Below are 8385 nucleotides of genomic sequence, written 5' to 3' on the forward strand. Positions count from 1 at the left end.
GAATTCACCCAAGGCAGAACAAAAGAAATAGAAGCTTATTGAATATGAAGGGAGGAAGCCGCCGGCAGGACAGCAGAGCCTGTTTGCCCCTTCTTTTTTTTTTTTTAGATTTTATTTATTTATTTGACAGAGACACAGCGAGAGAGGGAACACAAGCAGGGGGAGTGGGGGAGGGAGAAGCAGGCCTCCCACCGAGCAGGGAGCCCGATGCGGGGCTCGATCCCAGGACCCTGGGATCATGACCTGAGCCGAAGGCAGACGCTTAACGACTGAGCCACCCAGGCGCCCCTGCCCCTTCTTTTTTAAAGCTAAATACTATTCCATGGCATGTATATACCACATCTTCTTTATTTATCCATTGACAGAAGCTTAGGATATTTCCATATCTTGCCTATTGTGAATAATACTTCATTGAGTATGGGAGTGCAGATAATCTCTTCCAGATCCTCATTTCATTCTTATGGATAAATCCATTAATTTTTTGAGGACTCTCCATACTGTTTTGCATAGTGACTACACCATTTTACATTCCAACAACAATGTTCTAATTTCTCCACATCCTTGCCAACACTGATATTTGTTAGTCTGATGGTCACCCTAACAGGTGGGAGGTGATCTCATTATGGTTTTGATTTGCATTTCTCTGATTATTAGTGACATCGAGCATCTTTTCATATACCTGTTGGCTATTTCTTTGGAGAAATGACTATATAAGTCTTTGGCCTATTTTTAAGTTGAGTTTTAGGTTTTTTTGCTGTTGAGTTGTATGAGCTCCTTATATATTTTGGAAGCAAAATCCTTATCTGGCATATGGTTTACAAATATTTTCTCCCATTCTACAGTTTGCCTTTTCACTTTCTTGTTTCTTTTTCCTCACTCTAGTTTTTGCTGTTGTTATTTTTTGTTTGCTTGTTTGTTTTAGGGCAACATAAAAGGAGATATAACATGCTCAGCAAATTTTAGCTGGTAATTTTCACATTTTTATTCAATAAAAGCTGATGTTTATAATGATGTTTTAGAAATTCCAAGATGCCGGTATTATTGTTGAAGAAAGATAAAATTCATGCTAGTTTTTTTCATATATATATATTCTATATATTTCATTTATTTTTACCTATATTTTATTCTAAATTTTTCTTGTGCTCTTAACTGTGTGCTCAGTGCTTTACATGCATTATGTCATTGAATTCTAACATCATGTGAGGTATGTATTATTCCATCTTACAGATGAGAAAAGCTCAGGGAGACTGAGTAACTCACCCAAGATCATACAGCAGGTGGCAGAGTTGGAACTGAGGTCTACTTGTATCCAAAGGCCTCGTAATTCTGTTCGGCCACACTACCTCTACATCTTTGAAAACTGTGGATCTGAATGTCATATACATAAATGCAATCGTATGTATATGTGCACACCTACCCACAATGTTAACTAGAATAGTACTCAGCCATTCCAGGTAGCTCTTTGTTGTAGATAGATAGATAGAGGGTTTAGACCCCCACAGTGTAACATTATACTCCTTTTTTCACTTTGAAAATCTTTGGTAACCAATTTGATTTATATGAATTTTATCTCATCTCAGATTTGCCTGTTTGGGGATGGAAGTGACAAAATGAGGCAGAAGAGTGAGTTGATGGAAAAGGCATTGTATAATATTCACTATGTGCTTTCTGTACTAAGCAAAGAGCTTTGTAGTTGTGGTGTGTAGTAGAAGCCCATCTGTATCATATCAGAGTCCACTTTACTTGGGGAAAACCCACTGCATGCGGTTCTCATGAGACTAGACTCCTTCCTCCTCCCTGCCTGGCAAGGAATGGTCATTTGATCAGTACGTAGGCAGAGAACTCCATTTCCTTGGCCAAAGGGATTGGATCAGAAATGGGCATATGACCCAGTTTGTGTTATTTTAATCTCTTCGTGAGATTTTTGCTGTGACTATCAAGAGTTTTCTTTTTTTTACCTAGGAAAAATAGTTGTGAGGGTAAAGATTAGTGGCTATCTGAGCCACCATGTGTAGGCTACACCGTAGTCTAGGAATGAACTTGAGAAAAGCAGAGCCAAAAGTTTGAGAGAAATATTGGAATTCCTAATGACATCAGTTGAACCCTTTGATTCAGCTGTGCTCGAAGCCAGCTTCATTGCCTTGAACTTTCCAATGACATGAACCTCCTTGGAGCAATGGCATATTCAGGGCTGGAATTGTGAGGTGTGCATAGGTCCCAGAAAGTAAGGAAGTGATCGAAAATAACGGGGCATGTCAGAAGGACACAGGAACCAATGTGAAGACTCTTCTAAGAGCCACATCTGGGACAATTTTAGCATAATAATAATAACAGAATATTTGATATGTAATAAGTATGTGAGTCCATACCGAATAAACAAATAAATCAGGGAAATGGGACAGCTTTTCCTTAACAGTAGAATTCTAGTTGATAAGTGTAAGATGCATGGTGGAAACAGAAGCTTACCATTTGCCAAACACCACAGTAATAATTGTTGCAGGCAATAATCATTGGTGGATGCTAAAATGAGTGAATGAAAGTATGATGAGAAAAGCCTATTTGCACCATCCCAAGATCTCACCTTACAAAATACTTATTTACAAAGGAGAAACTAGTAACTCTACAGTGGAGAAACCTTGTAGATACTACCTTGACCAAGTAATCAAAGTTAATATCACAGCAATGAGACATTGACATGTGGCTTCTGATATGATGCCCTAAGAAGGACACAATGTCACTTCTGTGGTATTCTTATCAAAAATGCATAACCTGAATCTAAATCATGAGAAAATCTGAGACAAACTCAAGTTGAGGGACTTATTTTATTTATTTAAAGATTTTATTTATTCATTTGATAGAGACACAGCGAGAGAGGGAACACAAGCAGAGGGGGTGGGAGAAGGAGAAGCAGGCTCCCTGCCAAGTGGGGAGCCCGATGTGGGGCTCAATCCCAGGACCCTGGGATCATGACCTGAGCCGAAGGCAGACGCTTAACGACTGAGCCACCCAGGTGCCCCGAGGGACTTATTTTAAATAACTGGCTAGTATTCTTCAAACTTGTCAAAGTCAAGAAGGGTAAAGAAGACTGAGGAACTTTCCCAGATTGGTAGAGACCAAGGAGATATGAAGCCTCAAAGCAACATGGGATCCTGGACCAGAAAAAGACAGTTGTCAAAATTTGATTCAGGTTTGTAGATTAAGGTATTTTTATCAATATTAATTTTCTGGTTTTAGTGGTTTATGGCAGGGGCGCCTGGGTGGCTCAGTCTGTTAAGTGTCTGCCTTCAACTCAGGTCATGATCTCCAGGTCCTGGGATCGAGTCCTGCATCGGGCTCCCTGCTCAGCGGGGAGTCTGCTTCTCCCTCTCCCTCTAACCCCCCCAACCCTGCTCATGCATGCTCTCTCTCTCTTAAATAAATAAATAAAATCCTAAAAAAAAAAAGAGTTTATGGTAGTTAATTTGTTTATATTTTGGGGAAGCTGGGTGAAGGGTATATGGAAATTGAGTAGTGTTTTTGTAATTCTTTTGGAAATCTAAAATTATTCTAAATAAAATTATTTCCCCTCTTGTTGTCATTTTAAGTTATTTTATGTTAGGTTTCTCTCATCTGAAACCAAAAATGCCGTAATTTAATAAAGTATACTTATTTTGTTGAATTTTCACAACAGCCCCATAAAGCTTTAGGTAGTTTAAATAATTTTCACATAGTAAATGACAGAGCCAGGATTTGAATCTACATTTGCTTGACTTCAAAATTTTATGCATATTATAAAAATAAGCAACTGGATAAGCAGTCCAGCTTATGTTAAAATTTACTGTATTTTCAAAAACTCTACCTTGTTCCAGAGAAGACTTGAAGCAGAATACTTGAGATTTGAGTACAGGTTAGGAGAAATATTGGCAAAATATTAGAAAATATTTTAGTGTTTGTGTTTTATAAGCATACAGTAAAACTCTAATTATGTGGTACAGGAAGGCATACCAATTAGCCTCAATATGGACTTCCTCTGAAAATAACTAACATTTGACAGACAGTATGATCTAATGAACCAGATGACTGAGGCATTTTTCCAGTGGGATACATACCTGGTTTAAGCCTTTGATGAACTGTTGTTTTAGATGGGAGTAGTTTAAATTTAAGAAAAAGCAAACAGTAGGGCATGTTAAAGTATCTATTAACTAAACACCCTGAAAGGGTATAAAATGCCTCCAGCTGCCAAAAAACAATTAGGCTGCAAATATGCCTTTGGTTACCTAACTACACATTCCCTAAACATTTAATTCTAATTAATTTTCTTCATTACACAACAATGCCTCTCCTAATTACACTAGAGAAATTCTATAAACCTACTAGCTATTCGAAGTCTTTATTGCACAAATTATTCTGGTAGGCCCCTATTAGAAGCAAATCCTCACTCTTTAATTTATACATACCTCATCTCAGCGGACATGGGCTACTTAGTAAACCCTTGACAGCCCAGCAAACTAATCCTGATGTGACCATTTTCCAAATTAGGAATTTTGGCGTGATGGACTACCAAGGCTGAATAATTTAAAACATACCAAGGTAAAGGAAAGAAATGTACAAACACAAGGACCGTGTGGCATCCGAATTCATACACATGTTGCCAAAGTTTGTGATCCCTGGATCAGCAAGAGAGGCTGACTCTGAGGAGAAAAAAAACGCCTTTGCTTTCAGTGAACTCGTAAGTACAAAGGGTAGGCAGTGGCAGTCCTCAGGCACCAGAAACAATACAGCGAGTACAGTCAGTATAAAGAACTAAATGGGTCATTGGATCATAGACTTTCAAGGGTAGGAAAAGACCCAAAACCCCTCACCTCATAAACGAGGACATCAAGGTCCATTAAAGTGACTTGGGCTGGTGCCACTCTCCAAGGTCCTGGCAGAGCTGGCTACACAACACAGTGTCACCCTAAGAGGGTTAGTACACTTGATTGGAGCCTATTAGCTGTTTGAAAGTTGGGGCAAAGCAGAGTTTGATTCCTACACAGCTATTTTTGGCTTCCTTTCCCAGCCACATAAAAACTGGTGAACTTAATTATCAAGGTTTTGGAGGATGACATGTAAGCCAATCAGTACACATGTATCTTCAGTATTCAAAACTCAAAGCCAATGGATGGTGATTTAGCAGCTCCCCTTTCTATGCCTGGAGTGTGGTGATTAATCGACCATCTCAGCCCAGGCCTAGGGACATGCTTCTGACTTTTTTTTGGTACATACGAATTTTCTCTCATGACATTAGATGAAAAGTTACCTAGAGTTTTGCTAGCATCAACATCACTTGGGAGATTATTAGTTCCCAAACCTATAGGAACAGAATTTGCATTTTAATAAGATCCCCAGATAATTCATGTGCTCACTGAAGTTTGAACAGCACGGGTCTAGAGCAGTAATCCTCAAATGTTAGCATGCCTCCACTCATCCGGAGGGTACCCCATCCCCAGAATTTCTGAGGCCTAGAATTGGCATCTCTAACAAGGCTATCAGGAGACTTCTGAGACAAAAGCTTGGATTCTGGCATAGACTCTCTGCTTTGCCAGACCTTTGGGGGTTTTGGAGATTCAGTTGCTGGAGTTTTTGGTAACCGAGGGCTCTTTATTGTTTACGAAGTGTGGATTTGTGCAGTCCTTTTGGTGACTGGAAATTCTACACATTTGAAGATATCAGTAAGTCAGTGGTTTCAGAGGTAGGTTGTTAATGCAGATTGCTGATCCCCACCGCCAACCCCTCCCCCACCCCCCCAAATTAGTGGGTCCTGGATGAGATCCAAAAATATGCATTTTTAATAAACAACCACCTGATTCTGAGACAGGTGGTCAAACAACATACTCCGAGACACACTGATTTAAATGTTGAACATCTTAGGGAAAAAGCAGGATTTGTGCCCTCACAGCAGCAGGATTTCAACATTCTCCCAGTGCAGGCAGCAAGTACTTCTCATAATTTAGAAATTGAAGCAGTTCCAGGAAGTCAGTCCACTGAGCCTTTCCCTCATGGAAGCCCCAATAGAACTTGCTCACTCCTCCTTTCTTAATTATGTCTGGCCAGAAGTGAGCACTCCAGCCGCTGTGTTCTTTAATCTACTTATCCATCTTATAACTGCAATTAATCAGGTGCAGCCATCCATCTGGTTAATATGAGGACAAGCTGTTAATTTGTGAATGAAGATAAAGGTCTAAAGACAACAAACAAACTAACAAGGAGCTCTAGAAGGTAACATTTACCCCAATCCCTGCAAAGCAGGGTGAAGGAACAGAGGAATTCACTTGTTACAATAAAATAAGGAAACGCTTTTTGGTGGAGGGAAGTGAATATAGAATTTAGGCACCTCTGGGTATCCATGTGGCTTGTCCCCAGGTCATCTCTGAACTTAGAATCTTTAGCTGTAATATAGGAAAATAATAGGACTTAATCTTCATCTCAGGGAAGTGAGGAGACTCCACTGAGATCAAGAGAGACAAAACACTTTGTAAAATGCAGCAGAAATATTTTTGGTCGTTTCTGTGTATTTCTTTTACTTGTTTCATAGATATACAGGGGGATCTCTTTTCATGCGCATCTGACACTTTCTGAGTTTTCTAGCAAGGAGATTGCACATGTTGATCACATGGTAGCTTTGCTATTTTATAGTCCAAGTTTTTTTTGTTTGTTTAGTTTTTTGGTTTCTAAAATCCACAGAACAGATTCCCTAATCCTTTCCAACGCCAGTCTTAAACTTAAATGTACATTTCAGTATGTTATGGACTGAAGGTGTCCTCTTCAAATCCACTTGTTGAAACCTTAACACCCCGTGTGATGGAATTGGAGGTGGGCCTTTGAGAGGTAATTAGATTAAGATTATATTTTGAGGGTGGGACCCTGGTAATGGGAATAGTGCCTCATAAGAAGAGGAAGAGAGAGAGAGCACCTAGGAAAGCCCATGTGAGCACACAGCAAGGAGACACATTTCTTCAAACCTGGAAGAGTGTCCTCACCAAGAACTGAATCTGCCAGCACTTTGATATTGGACATCACAGCCTCCAGAACTGTGAGAAATAAATATTTGTTGTTTAAGCACCCCCCCCCCATTCCCTTCAGTTTATGGTATTTTGTTATAGCAGCCTGAGCTGACTCAGATGGGGCTCCCTGCCACTGGGCCCAATTCAGTAGGTTTGGGAGGAGCCTGGGAATTTGCATTTTTGGGGGGGATTTTTTTTTTTTTAAGATTTTATTTATTTATTTGAGATAGAGTGAGATAGGGCACAAGCAGGAGAGGGAGAAGCAGGCTCCCCACTGAGCAGGGAGCCCAATGTGGGGGCTCAATCCCAGGACCCTGAGATCATGACCTGAGCTGAAAGCAGATGCTTAACCAACTGAGCCACCCAGGCGCCCCAAGAGAATTTGCATTTTTGACAAGATCACTTTCCTTTTTAATTCTGCGGGGTTATGGACTGCATTTTAAGCACCACTGCATTAAAACAAAATTTCCTCTGATTACAAAATGTAAGCTTTCTTTACTTTTAAAAAGTTTGTGTTCTCTACCTCATATTCCTACTCCTGGTCTCCAATTTAAAAGGAAGCATACTCCAGATTTAGAACTAAATGAGGTATAGAGAAAATATACACCTAATGACCTTGCATGCACTTTTGTCAACACTGCACTAAGCACAATTTCTTCTTTTCCATGTCATTAAGAAATATTTTGAAAGCCTTTCAACTACCCTAGGAGTTTACGATCAAGTTGGGAAGACCAAATATACCCTGCAAAACACTTTGTGAATAATTACTGAGCAAAATAAACTATAAATGCAGAACAACATTGCCTAAAGTCCCCAGGTGAGAGCACTGTCACATTCCTAAAAGGAGAAATTGAGATCTAAATCCCAAGTGCTCAGAAAATCTACTTTATCACTTCAACTTGTTTACAGCTAGCTAGAGGCAAACCTCTAGACTACAGTTCAATCACACACAGATGGGGTAAAACTTTGAAGTGCTTCCAGTAGCCTAACGGTCTGCCCCATGTCATTAGATAAAGTCTGAGAGCAGTCTCTCTGAGTGTGATCTATGGGCCACCTGCAGCAGGATTGCCTTAGAAATCTATTCAATGTACTCATTAAAAATGACCTCCCCAAAAAAACCTTGAAAGCCAGGTTGTGGAAACTTGTCATTTACCTAGCTCCCCAGATAACTCTTTTTTTTTTTTTTTAAAGATTTTATTTATTTATTTGACAGAGAAAGACACAGCGAAAGAGGGAACACAAATGGGGAGTGGGAGAGGGAGAAGCAGACTCCCTGCCGAGTAGGGAGCCCGATGCGGGACTCGATCCCGGGACTCCAGGATCATGACCTGAGCCGAAGGCAGTCGCTCAACCAACTGAGCCA

The 8385-nt window shown here is 40.0% G+C and overlaps 1 long non-coding RNA gene across 1 annotated transcript; it reads left to right on the forward strand.

Annotated features, from left to right (window-relative positions):
* The first annotated feature begins 6 nt into the window (after positions 1 to 6).
* LOC145722600 (uncharacterized) lies at positions 7 to 7786 on the forward strand. Its single transcript, XR_014146968.1, has 2 exons — positions 7 to 3265; positions 3346 to 7786. It is a non-coding gene; the product is annotated as an uncharacterized LOC145722600 (long non-coding RNA).
* Positions 7787 to 8385: the final 599 nt, after the last annotated feature.

This window comes from Leptonychotes weddellii, chromosome 7 (assembly GCF_054177405.1).
Source record: "Leptonychotes weddellii isolate Sample4059 chromosome 7, ASM5417740v2, whole genome shotgun sequence".
In the NCBI taxonomy this organism is placed as follows: domain Eukaryota; kingdom Metazoa; phylum Chordata; class Mammalia; order Carnivora; family Phocidae; genus Leptonychotes; species Leptonychotes weddellii.